At 39.6% G+C, this 16,250-nt stretch overlaps 1 protein-coding gene across 7 annotated transcripts in view; it reads right to left on the reverse strand.

Moving 5' to 3' along the window:
• The window catches only part of CASZ1 (castor zinc finger 1), a 212,973-nt gene that overhangs the window by 165,616 nt on the left and 31,107 nt on the right, over positions 1-16,250 (reverse strand). For 3 of the 7 annotated variants that reach the window (XM_025163103.2, XM_088136817.1, XM_088136812.1), the window contains exon 2: positions 5,645-5,788. The exons of the other annotated variants lie outside the window; for them this stretch is intronic. The gene's annotated coding sequence lies outside the window, so the exon portion shown is untranslated. The remainder of the gene's footprint in view (positions 1-5,644; positions 5,789-16,250) is intronic. 7 annotated transcript variants of the gene reach the window in all.

The following is a 16,250-nucleotide window of genomic DNA, read 5'->3' on the forward strand; positions in this document are numbered from 1 at the left end:
TGGAAACATCATGCTTTGGGGCTGTTTTTCTGCAAAGGGACCAGGACGACTGATCCGTGTAAAGGAAAGAATGAATGGGGCCATGTATCGTGAGATTTTGAGTGAACACCTCCTTCCATCAGCAAGGGCATTGAAGATGAAACGTGGCTGGGTCTTTCAGCATGACAATGATCCCAAACACACTGCCCGGGCAACGAAGGAGTGGCTTCGTAAGAAGCATTTCAAGGTCCTGGAGTGGCCTAGCCAGTCTCCAGATCTCAACCCCATGGAAAACCTTTGGAGGGAGTTGAAAGTCCGTGTTGCCCAGCGACGGCCCCAAAACATCACTGCTCTAGAGGAGATCTGCATGGAGGAATGGGCCAAAATACCAGCAACAGTGTGTGAAAACCTTGTGAAGACTTACAGAAAACGTTTGACCTCTGTCATTGCCAACAAAGGATATATAACAAAGTATTGAGATGAACTTTTGATATTGACCAAATACTTATTTTCCACCATGATTTGCAAATAAATTCTTTAAAAATCAGACAATGTGATTTTCTGGATTCCCCCCCCCCCATTTTGTCTCTCATAGTTGAGGTATATCTATGATGAAAATTACAGGCCTCTCTCCTCTTTTTAAGTGGGAGAACTTGCACAATTGGTGGCTGACTAAATACTTTTTTGCCCCACTGTAAGTCAGCCAGAGGGCAGGATCAGAGCCCAATGGGTCACTGTGCCTATTTCAGGATTGCTCACCTTAGCCTCCCCCAAGCTGATACCTTCCAGATGACCTGGGAGTATGACTGCCATCATCTCCTGCCTGCTTGGTCAGTTATGAGATCTGTAGTCCAGTGCATCTAGAGGATCCTAGATTAGGGGGAAAGGGCCTAGACTGGCTAGTGGTGGTTTTCCAGAGTGGCTGGCTGAAATTTTTCCAGAAAACTTTTCTTTATCTGCAAGGGGGCTGGATTGCACAAAAGGCCCCAGATTCATTCACAGACATATCCAAACTACCACATTCAATCTCGGAGATTCGCTACCAGCAACATTGAGACAGATTAACACTCTACATACCAGTTTCTCAAGTTTCTGGATTCTACATTAGCTTTATATGCCCCTTGTCAAAGCAGATGTTTTCTCAAGTTAGCCTACTGTACGTTATTACTGTGTTTTTCCTGGGAGTGTGGTTAAACAAGCAGCTACAAACAAAGTCTTCGCTGCATGATTTTAGGAGCCAATAGGAAACATCAGCACATCACTTGTTTCAAGACAGTTGGACTGACACATCAGTTTAAATGTTTAAACTATTACATTTAAATATATCCATTTAAATGTTAAACCATTTGGAAATGAGAGATCTGGGTGAACAAGACTCTCTCTTCCAAGGCAGACTATGTTCTGATCTGCTCAAACATAGATCTTGGGATATTGTCATATTTAACACCCTCCCATTTAAAATTAACTCATGGTGGCACACTGCAGAAGGCAGTGTATTTGAGATATATGTGCGTATGTGTGTAAAACATCAAAGGGCTGTTTGGGTTTTTTTCCCCCTTTCATCAACAGATAGATTCCTTGGAATTACATGTTTAATAGGGCACCGTGTATGGGAAATGTGTTGTGCATTTTGCCCTCCCTGGTCTAAATGCAAGACTGCTTGACTATTTAAGCCTAATTGGCAAAGGCAAAGCAAAACAAAGCAAAAACCCTCAATGCTTAGGGTTCCTTCCTTTTTTTTAAATTGGTACCAACATTGCTTGTGTTGAAACAACTCTCTGGGAGTTGGAGGCCCTGGACAAAATGAGCAAGTGGTCCATTGATGTATTAAAAAGCTTCAGATGATGCTCAGAAACACTGATCCTTTACTAAAGGCTCAAAGTATTTGACAAGGCAGTCTTTCCCAATCTGCTGCCTGCCAAATGTACTGGCTATAATTCCCGTTTTTCTCACCTTTGGCCTTTGGCTGGGAATTATGAGTTGTGATCTAGCACATCTGGAAGGCACCAAAGTTGTTATACAGTATTCTGTCTGTTAACTGTGTAATTTAAATTAAGAAAACTTGAGAAATTTTATTTTTGTGAATTCCAGTAAAAAAAAATAAATTACACGATCTGCTCTGCCAGATTTATTTTATTCTACTAACATGTTCCACAAAATGATGTAGGCCTTCATCACATAAGCAGCTAGGTTATGTTTCTATTTGATGATCCTATCCTCAACCAGTCAGCAATCACCAAATACAGTTTCCTTTATGCAATTTTAGTTTTAGTCATTCAATTTGTTTTTAGCATGGAATCAGGATTCTTACATCACTGCCACCTAAGGCTCATCCTTGTCTTTTTAAATTTTGCAATAGCTCAGGCAATCATTCAATGTACAATCAAATAACAAGTTATAATATCTGTGGGATGAGAGAATCTACAGATAAGGTTCCTGGAACATACCAGAACAAAACACCCCAGTTACATGATGCTAAATCGAGGACAGGTATAGAATTCAATAGAAGAAATTAAAAAACAAAGAAAGAGATTTTCTAATTCTGATGCTTCTAATCTAGAAACAAAAATAAATCCAAATCTAATAGGACAATATTCAATGATGATGATGATGATGATGATGATTTGATTAAATTTATATGCCGCCTGACTTCCACAGACTGTGGGCACTTTACCTATAGGAACAAGAAGCTGCTGTAGACTGAATTATTAATCCACCAGCCAACATTCACACATGTTATTCTCTACGATTTCAGGCAGGGTTCTTTCCTATGTTTACCTGGAGATGCCAGGAAACCTCTTAAGCATGGTGTCTATTCTGCCTCTAAAAGACGAGTACTACATGATCATCAGCCAATACTGAAGAGGAAGCTTCAGTAGAGACACAGAAAAAGTCTGTGGCTAGGCAAGATTTAAATGTACAGTTCATTTATGGAAGTCAATGAGTTACTGTAACATAGAGCGTGTAAGTTCATGTAGCAGCTGGTGAAAATGCATACTACTACAGATTCCCAACCTGACCATACACTCCCAGATTTCAGTCCTTTTGGAAAATAAGTCCACCACTACTGTGCAAACCAGGATGCACTTGTTATCAGCTATTATGCAGGTGGTTATACATCATTGGCCTCATTCCTCTCTCTGTTTCTTTTTCCCCTTAATCAAGATATGACTTCCTCCGCAAAATACTAGCCAATCTTCTTACTTGGTCAAAGGGTGTGAGCCATCAGGCAAGGCAAAGATTAGACAGGCATGGGTATTGCCACATTCTAATAGTTAAGAACTGAAATCCCAGAATTTGCAAAGCCTCCACCCTATATTATATATAATCTATTAATTACATTTTCTTGCAAAGATCTAGGAACAATTCCTTAGTCCCATTCTCTAGGACTCTGGGAGTTTTCTATAACTGAACTTGAATTTACGCATGTTCCCCTCATACCCTCTCCTCTCCATCGCTCTCCCTTCCCTCTCATCTCCATTGTGTTGATTTTTGGACTGAAACCTCATTGGGAGATGGAACTGCTCCATCATCATCATCATCATCATCATCTATATGACACCTGACTCCAAGCAAATAATTTTGTACCTCCGCTCTTCTTCCAAATTGCATCAGACAGCATAACCAAACAACACTGAGAACTGACACAGGGAAAGCCTGATGGCCCAAACTTTGCACCTGGGCAATTATTTGAAATTGCCTTCTCTAGCTCCTGTCCATGAGTGGCAGGGAACAGAATTCTGATAGAGAGCAAAACCATGCCCTGGCTGAACATCAAAATCAGTTCAAAGACATTAAAAAATCAAGATATTTAAACCACTGAGTTTTTGTGCTGGTTTTACAGTGTTCATTTGGTCTTGTTTGCTTATTCATTATGACTCATCGGTTAAATCAACTGAATTCCTATCTAATAACCAGTTGCAAGACTGGAGTCTCCACAACCACTGAAGTGGTCATACTGATAATTAATATATGAAGATTATTAGAATCCAGATGTCTTCAGATACCTGTCTCCGTATTAAAGGATATGGTTTTAATGTACCAGAGTAGAAAGGCAGCATATAAATCTAATTAATTAAAGCCTGACCTATCCTAACCCTGATTACATCTGCCCATCCCGTTAGGTCTGGCAGGAGATGCATGCTTCGGATCCCGTCTGTTAGGGAATGCCATGTGGAGGGGCCCAGGGAGGAGACTTTTCTGTCATGATGCCTGGAGATCATCATCCCCCTGGAGATCAGACTGGCCTGGCTTTTCGTAAGCCCTTAAAGGCTTGGTTTTGCCTTTGGGCTTGGGGATCCGCAAGTGTGGCAGAGACCGTAACAGCGGTTATGCTGACTGTTGCTGGTGGTTCTTGTTATACCTCGGCTACTGTGTTATTATAAGTTTTATATTGTTTTTATACTGTTTTTATATATGATTCTTGTATTGTTTTGTGTTTTTATATAGCTTCAGTTGTTCTGAACTGCCTGGAGTCATGTATTTGAGATATATATGGCTATATAAATTTAAATAATAAAGAAACAAACGAACAGGCGAATTAGCCTTCTGCCTTCAGATATGGTGGAGGATCTTATTAGTGCTTCCCAACTGTACAACTTCAGCTCAGTAAAAAATCTGTGCTGCACCAGAGTATCCCGGAGAACTGGGAAGGCCTGACCTATTTATTTCACCAAAGAACCCACCTCTCTAAAGCATCTGACTGAAGGTTACTAGAAGACAAGAAGAGAACGAGCTTTCCTCTTAACAAATCATTGTAAATGCAGAGGATCTTGATTATGTAATGGAGTACAGCCAACTTTAAGATGGCCTTCTTGGAGTAAACTAAGAAGTCCACATTTCCAAGTGTTTCATCAGTACTCAAGTTAAATGCTCCAGGAGCAAACGGGATATAAATTGATGCCTTTCCTTATTTCCCCACAGCATACAGTATTTGGAGGTGCCGTGCTTTTATACAAGAAGCTTCTGCTTTTCATCTAGGCTAAAATCTATTTGTAAACTTCACCTTTGCTCAATTCACTAGGTCCTTAAAAAAATAAAAATAAAACCATCTTGCTGCTGCATCTTCGGCAGGAAGTTCCACAACCCAATTACACAATCTGTACAGAATACTTTCTTTTCCACCAATGAGATAACTTGTTCTATATACTTCTAGAACCAGGAAAGAACCTAATATTTTCTAAGAAATTACTACTGAATTTCTTCACACTCGTGGTTTGAGCAATAAGTGGACTATGTTCAATCTCATCAGTTTTTCAACACGGCTACTTGTGGTAGGAGTGGGACTGAGAGTTAATTTATTGGTATATATGGTTTTTTTTTTAATGCCAGTAATTGGACTCTTCCTCTTTCTCCTCACAGGCATATGTATACACAACACAGGTAGGAACGAAAAATCCTCCATTCCAACAGAAATAAATTTATGTATCATGGCTCCTATAAATGAGCACTGAACAGCCCAGAGGGCTGTACACATATGAACTGTTGATATTTTGAGCACTCAAGCCTTATTCGCAGTTAGTGACAATACATTTCCTGGACAGAATTCTTTGTTGACAAGCTTGACAGAAAGAAGGAAAACTTCCACAGCTCAGAAAAATATAAGGACCTTTCTTTCTCATTGACTGAGTAACAAGCAATGCATAGAATAAAGGCAAATGGATACCTTGTATCTGGAGGCTGTTGGGCTTGAAATCCATTCCAAACCACACTTAAAGGAGGGACTGTCAGGATCTAGAAACCCCACTAGGGTGTTTCAGATGCAGCTCAAGTCTGATAGGTTCCCTGTATGTTGTGAGGTCTCTTTGCTCTGAAGAAATACGAGGGAAAAACAACAGAGTTTTGAAATGCATTTCTATCTCCTAATCTTTACATCATATAAAATTCACTTATATGAAAAGCAGACTGTTGCTGTCTGCTCCACCCCCACCAACAGTTTCCCAGGGTCTTCCCTAGCCATTCCATCCAAGGTCATTTCCCTAATAATGGTAGGGGTTTAAAGGCAGTATCTTCTGAAGGAATCTGAAGGAACAGGTGCCAGTGGAACTGGCCCTACAATAAGTGAGGGAGTTGCTTCAAGCAGCAGATGCCAAGAGGTGGCAACAAGGGCTTGAATGATGGAATGGTGTGCCTTATGACCCACTCTGGACATCTGCGGCCTTCAGGTAGAGCAGAGAATGCTGCTGTGTCGCAAGCGCTGAAGAACTTGTTAGCAATCCTACTCCTTGGCATGCAACCCTGTCTTTTGATGTAGGCGGCAAAATGGCTTGGCTTAGCCCTGACTACTACAAAGCAATGATCCATCCATATGTTCAGCATAATTTTCAATATATAGCACATACACACACAGGTGTTTTTTTTTTAATTCTGCTAAAAGCGAAAATCAATAAATTGAAACGGTTTGATTAGAGTTCCAGTTGAAAAAGCACAAGGACTCAGCAGTGACCTCAAGTAGTCCAAGACAAACAACATTAAGTGAGAAAAGGAAGATACATCCAAGATTTAATCTACAATTTCAACCAGCCCAGACAACAGCAATTAACTAAAGAAGCCCTACCCATATGGTGCCCTCTGAACTCCAGTGGCCACATTCAGTAAGATCTTAAGGCTTCAGCACCTATTAGATGCTTGAGTATCTCTTCTAAATTTCATTGATTTTCACCCACTATATTCTCATTCTTTCGTATGTTAATATTCACTTGGGCCTCGGTTCAAAATCCCTGGTTGGGGCTCAAGTTCTGAAAGATAGTTTCTATATCTGTGGGAAATTACACCATTTTTCAGAACAAAAATGTGTACTGCACTAGACTTGAGAGATGTACTCAGGGCTTAAAAGTTGTGAAAGTTCAAGTGGTGTTAAAGAGAATTAGAAAAAGGACAAAGGACAAAGTCCCCATCATGGCAGGAAGCAATGAAAGTTAAGTGGAACCTACACTTTTTGCAGCAGTATACCTTTGCTCAAGATGTGGTTCAGAATGTGCTGCTGGCTCAGGTTGCTGGATTTTGGGGTACTTGTAAAAAAAACAAATGAGTTTTCATAAGTTTGAAATCCATGACAACTGTCCTGAGCTATATGTAAGCCGGGAACAAGAGACAGAGAATCAAACCTAATGCTTTTCTTAAGTTTGGGTACACTCCAACTATGGTACAATTACATTTTTTATAAAGAATTGTATTGAAGTAGGATGAAATAGGTAAAAGAGCAAGATGAAGAAGCCTAATTTTGCTACCAGCAGCCTCCTTTGTGTGAATTTAAGCAAATATTGATGTGTTTCCATGGCAATTCCTGTTTTGAATATCCTCTACAGTCATTTTTTTAAATAAAAAGGGTCTTTCCTGTTTGTGCTTCAGCTTTAAACTTGTAAATATTTTCTGCCTTAGTGCACGTATCCTTCAGGAAAAAAAAAGTAAAGACAGAAAAGGAAGATTGGCTTCTTATCTCCCTTCTATCAGTACAGAACTTAAGAGATGACTACTTGGGACAAGACAGGATGGTGAAATTCAAAAAAGAAAACCCCAAAGTGCTATTTTTTTCAGCTCATCCCATGGGAAAATTCCAATAATCCCAACTGGTGCATTGATAATTAAAGACTAGTAGCTTTATTTCAGTCCCCCAAGATAGCTAATTGAAATTAGCCCTCCAGCACAAGTAAGCCAAATTACTTCTTTATTTTGCGTTACAACTCCCACATCTTCCCTCTAGACTTCAACTGGTTTCAAACCAGCGTGAGAGCAGATCCACAAGTTGCTTGTTCCTCCTGGCAAAATCTAGAAGGCACTAGGTTGGAGGAGACGGGTCTCTGCAGCATTTCAGATGCAAGTATTTCTCAGTTCTGATGGGGATGCCATTAATTCATCCTGGAATCTTTGGCATTCACCCATTTTACCAGGCAATCTCTTACTCCTCTTTATATTCCATATGAATGGAAAAATAGCCAAATCCCAATCAGTTTAAGGCAGAAAATGTAGGAATTATATTCACATTATATCGTCTTGTGAATCACTTATAAAGCTAGTTTGCTGCACCTCAGCACCACCCCTACCCTTGGGAAACATAAAGCATTCCCCTGCCAACTTTCAACTGCCCTAGGATTTCACCAGCAGTAAGGCAGTGGTTAAAAAAGTCCGAATTTCCTGGCTGCAATGCACTGGCGCCAGGCTCCAAACATCAGCCTAATATGTAACTTTGGGGAAGTCAAGTTTCCTTTGGGATTTTAACATTCTCTGGAAATGTCATATCATCAAGCAAGACTGTTTGTCCAGGAGACGCTTTATAGGCATTTGATAGCTGAAAATCAAACAAGGGAATCAAAGGGCCTACCTTTCAAGGAATATGCACACACAGATCATACCTCTAAAATTCAGACTAATTTAATTTAAATTGAATTGAATTAAATGAATTTTACCATTGAAAATATTATCCCATATTCTTTTGCTAACTATTTAGCTCAAATCATAATCCTATCAGGTCAAGCCAAACCAGAGCAATGGTACAGCTAACTGGCACTGGTCACTGTTTGTGCCAGATTCATAATTGTAACAAGCATCATCCAAGTTATTCTGAAGCTCTTCACTATGCCATTTCTTTTTCTTTCTTCCTTTCTTTTTCCCTAATGTAATTTCCCAGGAACTACTTGTAAGTAGAATTTGCAACATGAATCAGCTTCCACTCCCACCCAGCTGCAGCAGTGAGATTCTGCCCTGTATGACTGACCAAGCCTGAACGCTTCAGATTTCTCATACTGAGATAGCAGGGATAGTTTATTTGAACCATGTGTCCCTCTTCTCACCTGTGTCTGATCTATAGAGCAGCTCCTCATCAAATCACCTTTCTTAGTCCACTCAAGAAAATTGGGGTGGGGGTGGGGAGAGAGAGAGAGAAACAGAGATAATGTCAAAGCTCTAAGAGCAAGTTTACTCTAGACTGCCTATGTCTTTCCTGCAGACAATGGTAAGGAAGAAACTTGGTGAAAGAGTAGGATTTACTGTACCCCCTGTGCTGTTCTAGGAGGGGCATGCCTCACCCGGCAGAGACAAACAGACCAGCTCAAAGCAGATTCAGAGAACTAATGCCGGGGGGGGGGGGGAGCAATGCAGTTAGTTGAACTGAGACTGAGCTGTTGTTCAGTTATTTGTTAGGTTGGCATGAAATCACCTTGGTAATATTCAGAAGGGAGATCAGCAAGACGGTTTTTAAGTCACACAATCATGAGCCTAAACAAGGCGTCAGACAAGGACAACGCCAGCCTCTGGTCTATAGAATTTTCTTTGCTGCTGCAAATAGCTTTTTCAGGAAGGGTCAATTACAGTTTCTGACATTGTTTTATTATTCATCTGATTATGATCTAATTCACAATTATGAAGGTTAAAAATATTTACAACTATTTAAAAACAACATGATAAAATTCTCAGAATGCAACTACTTGGTAAAAAATTTACTATCATCAAAAGATCTAGGTATTATGGCTTCTACTGTCTGGGCTTATCTCAGCTATAATCAGCTACTATAGCTATATAGAGTGAATTTAAATCTGGAGAGGGGAAACCAGGGGCTTGAGCTAGACAACAGGAAAAGCTTTTATCCTGCAGATTGTGGGAGAAGAACTGGAAACCTCTGGGGCTATGTCAGACTGTCTTGCATGCTGAGACACCAAACAGATACTTCAAAATTTATTCCCAGGCGGTCAAATATTTGCAGGGCTTCCTGAGCAGGTTCTAGAAGCAATCATGTCCAGCCTGAGCCCAGAATGGTCTTCCCATTAGTTCAGGAGTGTTTTGGTTGGCTCTCTGAGATTCAGTCCTGGCTTGACACCTGAACTTGACATTTTACCTCCAGCACTGTCATTCAGCAGTTTCTGGCTCCTTTCCCAGGGCCACTTTGACAGCTATCTACACCTCAGATCCACAGATCCAGAGGCAACAGGTTGGACTAGATAGTTCCTCATTTGTGGTGCAAAGACAACCTCTTAGACCAAGCGGTTTGTGTTTGTAGACCCAAAGGCCACAGACTCTAATTTTAAATGCACCAGGTACAGAAAAATCCAGGGAATGACAGAGAGTTGTGTTTTTGATTAATTGCCTTTGTCTTCAGCATCTGAGAAGCAGAAACACTTTATCCCTGAACATCAAAGACCTTATTCTTAGCTATTGTGGCAAAATAATGATTACTCCTAATATCCATAGGAGTAATATTTCCACCTTTCCATGAAGCCATTTATATTGCAATATCTCACTGAATGTTTTTCCACAAGTTAACCTGTAGAATGTGAATGAAGATACTGGCTGCAAGTTGACATCCTCAGCCTTCCTGATGAATGCCTCAGCATTATGTTAAAGAACATTTTTAGCCTACCATGCTAATCAAAATGTTTATAATGGCATTTTTCCCTGATGTGGGAAACCACAGCCAACAACATCCGCAACATCTAAGTCTTTGTACATAAAACCATGTGTGAAATCTATTTACTACAACAAAAGTCTAAAAAATGCTTAGCAGATCAGAACCAGAAAATTATTAAGCATCCATCTAAAAAACTTGTGAAGAACTTTGCACTTTAAAGGCGTAAACACTGGCAAGCTAGTTGGGTTTTGTTTCAATATTGAACGATGGAAACGCCTTCTAGATAAAGATGATAAAAATCGAATATCCTGGGAACTAATGATTCCACAATAGAAACAGAATCACACACTCTTGAAAATAAACACAAACATGGACCTCTCAGTATATGCTCATATATGTACATTCATTTGCTCAGTTGTGTATGGTAAAAAAGAATCACCCCAAGGGAATCACCCACAAAAGCAGTAAATCAGGAAAATTTCTTTTTTAATTTTGTCTAAGCCATCCATATTCCACAAATGGCTTACAAATTTAGCTATAAATGATGAATTGAACAGATATGGACTAGTAAAATCCTCTGGTGATTATCAGCTATTGGGAAATGACTCACAAGCACACAGAAAGTTTCAATGCGTAATTTACTTAATCCTAACCATTTATGAGTATTGGACTTCACTTTCATTGCATGTGGCAGAGGAACCCATTTTGACTGATTTCAAGTACCATGTTGCAAAATAATAAATAGCAATGCATTTACAAAAAAGCAGAACTCAAAAGGTCTTACTGGGAAAGATAAAAATAAAAGGAAAACAAATCTCAATCAAACTAACTACAATTTGGAGAGACGTGGATTATGTCCTAAGAAAGGTAGAAAGAAAAGAAGACAGACCCATATTGCAAGTTAGGGTTAAAGATGGACATTGGACTTTACATGGTTGATAGTTCCTATGTTAACTTGTTTATTTTCCTGGCTTTCCTTCATGTAATTCAAGGTACCATACCAGTTTGGTATAAAAAGATGCTTAACTCCTAAAATAAGAGTTGCTGGAACCCAGGAAGTTATGCCTTCTGCCGCAGGAAGCTATCTGATGCCAGACCAGGCTATTTGACCATCTAGCCTAGTCTGCTCTGAGCGGCAGAGATTCTCCTGGGTCTCAAACATCCATCATTTTCAGCTGGAGGTGTTGGGTACTGAATCTGCACGCACAGATGTTCTGCTCCTAAATTATAGTCCATTCTTCTGAAACCTTGTTTTGTAGGGTCCACTGTGACAAGGGAAGTACCTCTTTAGAGCACTGTCTTCTTATTGTGAAAACATAGCATTCAGGATCTGTACCTCTGTCCTCAGCAAGCCATACTAAAACTTGAGTCCCAGAGAAGCAGCTTACAGAATATGAGAGGAACAGCCTCCAAATTAATCATACCTGATGGTTAATTACAAGTCGTCTGTTCCCCTGAGAAATAGCTGGCCACTCCAGGGAAGCTGATAAAATTATGTCCTATCTCAAAGCCTATCTCCTGCTGTCATCACCAGCTTTTATCTGGAGACCTCATGCTCTAAACCCAGATTGCTGGAATGCCATTGAACTGGATACATTTTAAAAACCCACACCCATCAATACATGTACAACTCAGAGAAGAATCAAAGATTGGGGTGCGAAAAAGCTATGGATTCACCACTCTCACTCTGTACAAGAAAGAAAGAAAGAAAGAAAGAAAGAAAGAAAGAAAGAAAGAAAGAAAGAAAGAAAGAAAGAAAGAAAGAAAGAAAGAAAGAAAGAAAGAAAGAAAGAAAGAAAGAAAGAAAGAAAGAAAGAAAGAAAGAAAGAAAGAAAGAAAGAAAGAAAGAAACCTATGCAAAGACAGGATTAAATCTCTTGCCTATCTCTTAATAAATATCAAGCCACACTGAGATCATTATCACCCTCCTTCTCAAACCAAACTTTGTGACCCATTTTTCCAAAGCTGAGTACAATGCAATAAGGGCCCTGAAGTCCTGGAGCTTTCCCAAAAAGCAGAAAAGTTTTGCAATGATTACAGCAACAAAAGCAAAGAAATAGAAAAGTAATAACTGATCAAAGAGGAGGGTGGCAAAGCTGAAGCTGTTGAGCAATTCTGTAGGAACCCTTCCTATAAAGCCGGATCTTCAGGTAATACTAAAACAAATTCCAATTCCAATTTCACCATATTTATTTTCCCCAAACAGACCAAGTTTCCAGATTTTTACATTAGCTGATATTGGTTAATGGAATAGGGGTACACACTCACACAAAAAGGGGCCCTTGTTCAACAATCAAATAGACAAGTAGAATCTGCAACAAATCGTTTCCATGCAATATAATCTTGTTCAGCATTCCTGCCAGGCTGGCCCTATTCCAGGAAATTCCATTACATTCCTCACAGGGATTTTTTCAACTTCTGACAACCTCAAGGTTCTCTGAAGCATGTCCATACCTTCCCCTTGTTTTCCAGTGGTCGTCTTTTGATAATACAATGCCTGAGATTGCTTATTAAGTCCTCTGGTGGTGAGGCTAAGATCTGTGCTTGAGAGCGCTTCGGGGAAAAATCTTAGTTAGAGAAAGGAAGATTAAAATTATAAAGTTATGAACCAGTTAGCTGTCATCTGTGGATAGTTCTAAATGAGTCTGAGAATTTTTTGAAGGGGCTTTGGCCCTTTCAGAACACTAAATCTTCATGGTCCTCTGCAGAAAAGGACAGCAGTCATTCAAAATTCACACATGTTCTTCAGTATAAAACTTTTTCTCCCTATTGCCAAATTCACAGATTCTACTTGTCTCTAGTGGAAGGAACATCTGAAGAAGTTTCTGACTGAAAATACTATTGCAATGACATTCCATTAAACTCAGAGGGTTTCCTCCTGAGTAAATAGCTTAGAATGTTTCAGGAAGGCTTCCAGACAAAGGGATCCCAAGATTTGTTCTCTTTTTCATTTTTTTTTAACAATATAATTTCTAGTTCCAGAAAAGTCAATTTAAATTATCAGCTGAATCTTTCCCAGAAGAAAAGGACACTCTTTTTTCAGTTTGTATATGTACTGAGGGGGAGGGGGAAATGATCATGTTTAAAGAAAGTGTACAGACATAAGTTTTTCTTCCTCTCCTATTCCAATAAACTGGAAACTGGCAGCCAGGAGATGCAGGATGTACGAAAGAAGGTTTGCATGATATGTAAGTAACGTATGGAACTCACTGCTTCAATATATACTGATGGCACTGGCATAGATGCTTTTAAAAAGGGAACGTTGGCCTGATCCACTACCTTACTGCTTCCTCCCAAGGATTTTCAGTCACATTAAATAAATACTACTTCTAGACAGGGGGAAAAATGCACAGAATTGGTTTATTTTAGGAAACTAAGTCAGTGGATGTCTTTAGAAGGCTCTCCAGAGCAGAAAAATGACCCAAAGAAACATTTTCTGAAAAGAACAGATTGACCCCCATTATAAAATTAAATATTTAACCTTTTTTAGGCAGACAGAGAAATATGTTGTACTCAGCATATACTGTGGAAAAAAAAATACATATCTTCATCTTACTACAAAATCCCATTTGATGTGTTGTGGCATGAAAGTGTTTTTCACTGCATTTTTACAACATGATCTCATGTACCCTTCAAAATGGGGTACGCCCAAAACAGCAGGTATTTTATGGGATACAGGCACAGCAAATATATACACAATTAATAAAAAGGAAAAAAACCACAGTGAGTATTGGTAAATATTTAAATCAACAGGCATCTGTGCCAGCTCCACTCCCTAAGAGAAGTTTGCAACATATATGCATAAAAATTTAGGAGCCAGCAAAACGTTGTAGGAACCACCTATGAGAAGGTGTTTGACCTCTACAGGAACACAGGTTCCAATGGTTTGAAATTTTGGGGGTCATGGAATATAAATTGTATTTAACAGTTTGTGAAACTGGAAAGAAGGTTGAGATTTAAAAAATGCCCGATATATGGAAAGCCAGACCAAGTCAAGCATCCATCCTCTATGTCCGAGAAGAAATCCAGAAAAACAAAACCCAGCTGTCTCAAAGCGAGCCAAGCCACCCACTGTAGAGGAAAAATTGAGAGGTCCTGAGTCACTAAACAACCAAACTTGGGAGAACATGTTCACAACAATATTTGCAAACATACCACAAATCGCCTGAAATATCTGCTGAGGTATGAAAGTTCAACAGATGGACTGCAGAAGAATTGTTAAGCGATGTAATTCCTGCTCACAGTTTAATGATTACTCTGCAATCAAGTTTAAATATCAAGCACAAAGTATGAAAGAAACTCTTCAGAACAAGCTCTTTTCATTATTTTAGTTATTGAATTACTGTCCCCTTCTGTTGAGCAGCTGTACTCTGATAATCTTATTTGAGGGATGGGGGTAATAGATTATGTTTTACATGGACAGATCTCCAAATCAATCCTTAACACCCTCAGTTAAAAGAACTAAGTCATCATAGTTGCCACTCAGAGTAGACAGTTCCGAGCAAGGTGAAGGTCCCTGGCCTGTAAGCACAAATCATCCCATAACTAGCCTGGGGCTGAGCGGGAGACACCCTTGGCTCAGATGAAATAGCTCTAAATAAAAATGCAAGTAAAACATCAAAACTGCATTCAGAAAATAGCAGTGGGCTAAAAGGGGCAAAAGCACCATCACTGGGAGTTCTTTTCCTCTCAGAGAAAGCAGTTAAATAACTCAAAACTTGTACAGAAAAGATAAAGATTCTGGCTGAAAGGCAGCTCCCTCTTGAACAGAAATGGGCAAGATGTGGCCCTTCCAGTATCACTGGGCTGCAATTCCCAAAGTCCCTCACGGGGCAGATGGGAGTTGCAGTCCAACAACATTGGAAGAATCGTGTATTATCCATCCCCACTAGGAAGACTTTTGGAAGCTAAAGAATAACCCGCAAGTCAGGTCGTGGTTTGGCATATTAGGAATTGTAATGTGCCTATTCATCTGGAATGTAGGCTGGTAAAAGTTAAAGTTCCCAGTTGGTCTTGAGTTGCATCTTTATACATAACACATCCAACAACTCTAAATGAGTTGTTGTGAGTCGGGTGGCATACAAGTTTTATTATTATTGTTATTATTATTCTAATGACAAGGTAAGTAAAAATCTTGATTCTTCTAGGAAAGCACAACCCCAACCATGTTCAATAGCCAGGAACCTTTCCTCAGAAATCATAACTTTTTCTCTGAGCTACTGAGATCAGATAGTTTTCTTGACTGGTGAAGTTTCTTTCAGCCAGAAAGATAGAAACTGTTATCTCTCAGATCATTCCACAGAAAGAACAGGGGAAAAAAAATCACCTCCAAAGGAAAGGTTGTTTGCAACATACATTTCAGATCAGGATAGGACCAAACCATTCATCTGCCCTCAGTGCCATCCACGTTGACTTCTTTTGACTTCTTCTCCAATCCCTATTGCTGCTTAAATGTTGAGAAGTTATGGAGGCAAAAAAAAATCATCTAACAACAATCAGTTAGCTTACACAAAAAAGGGCGTGTTGCCACAGGGAGACTGAGCAGCCATGGAAACGGGCAGCCCTTTGAGTTAGCCCAGGTGAAAACATAAGCTTTGCAGAACACTTTATTATTATTTTTTAAAGAGTCACCAAGAATGGTAAGGGAGTAAACGCAGAGCAAGGTAAACACAACACTCGGAAAAGAGTTACATAAAATAGTATCCCTTTCTTTCTCTTTGAGTTCAAAGAGTGTCCCATAATTAGAAATACCTACAAGGGTACATAGCGCCTCTGAGTTTAACCCTAACTGCGCAAGAAGGGAAGGACAGCAAAGCTGGGAACAGACCACTGCATCCCCCCATTTGTAATGCTGTCCGAATAAGGCACAGTGTGGAGTTCTGCCACTTCAGCCTTCAAATGGCAAGCTATTTCATCAAATACAGAAGCAATG

Source organism: Python bivittatus, unplaced genomic scaffold, assembly GCF_059951505.1.
Source record: "Python bivittatus isolate LINGU-HERP-01145 unplaced genomic scaffold, Pbiv_v1 ctg000090_np1212, whole genome shotgun sequence".
NCBI classification, from domain to species: Eukaryota; Metazoa; Chordata; class Lepidosauria; order Squamata; family Pythonidae; genus Python; species Python bivittatus.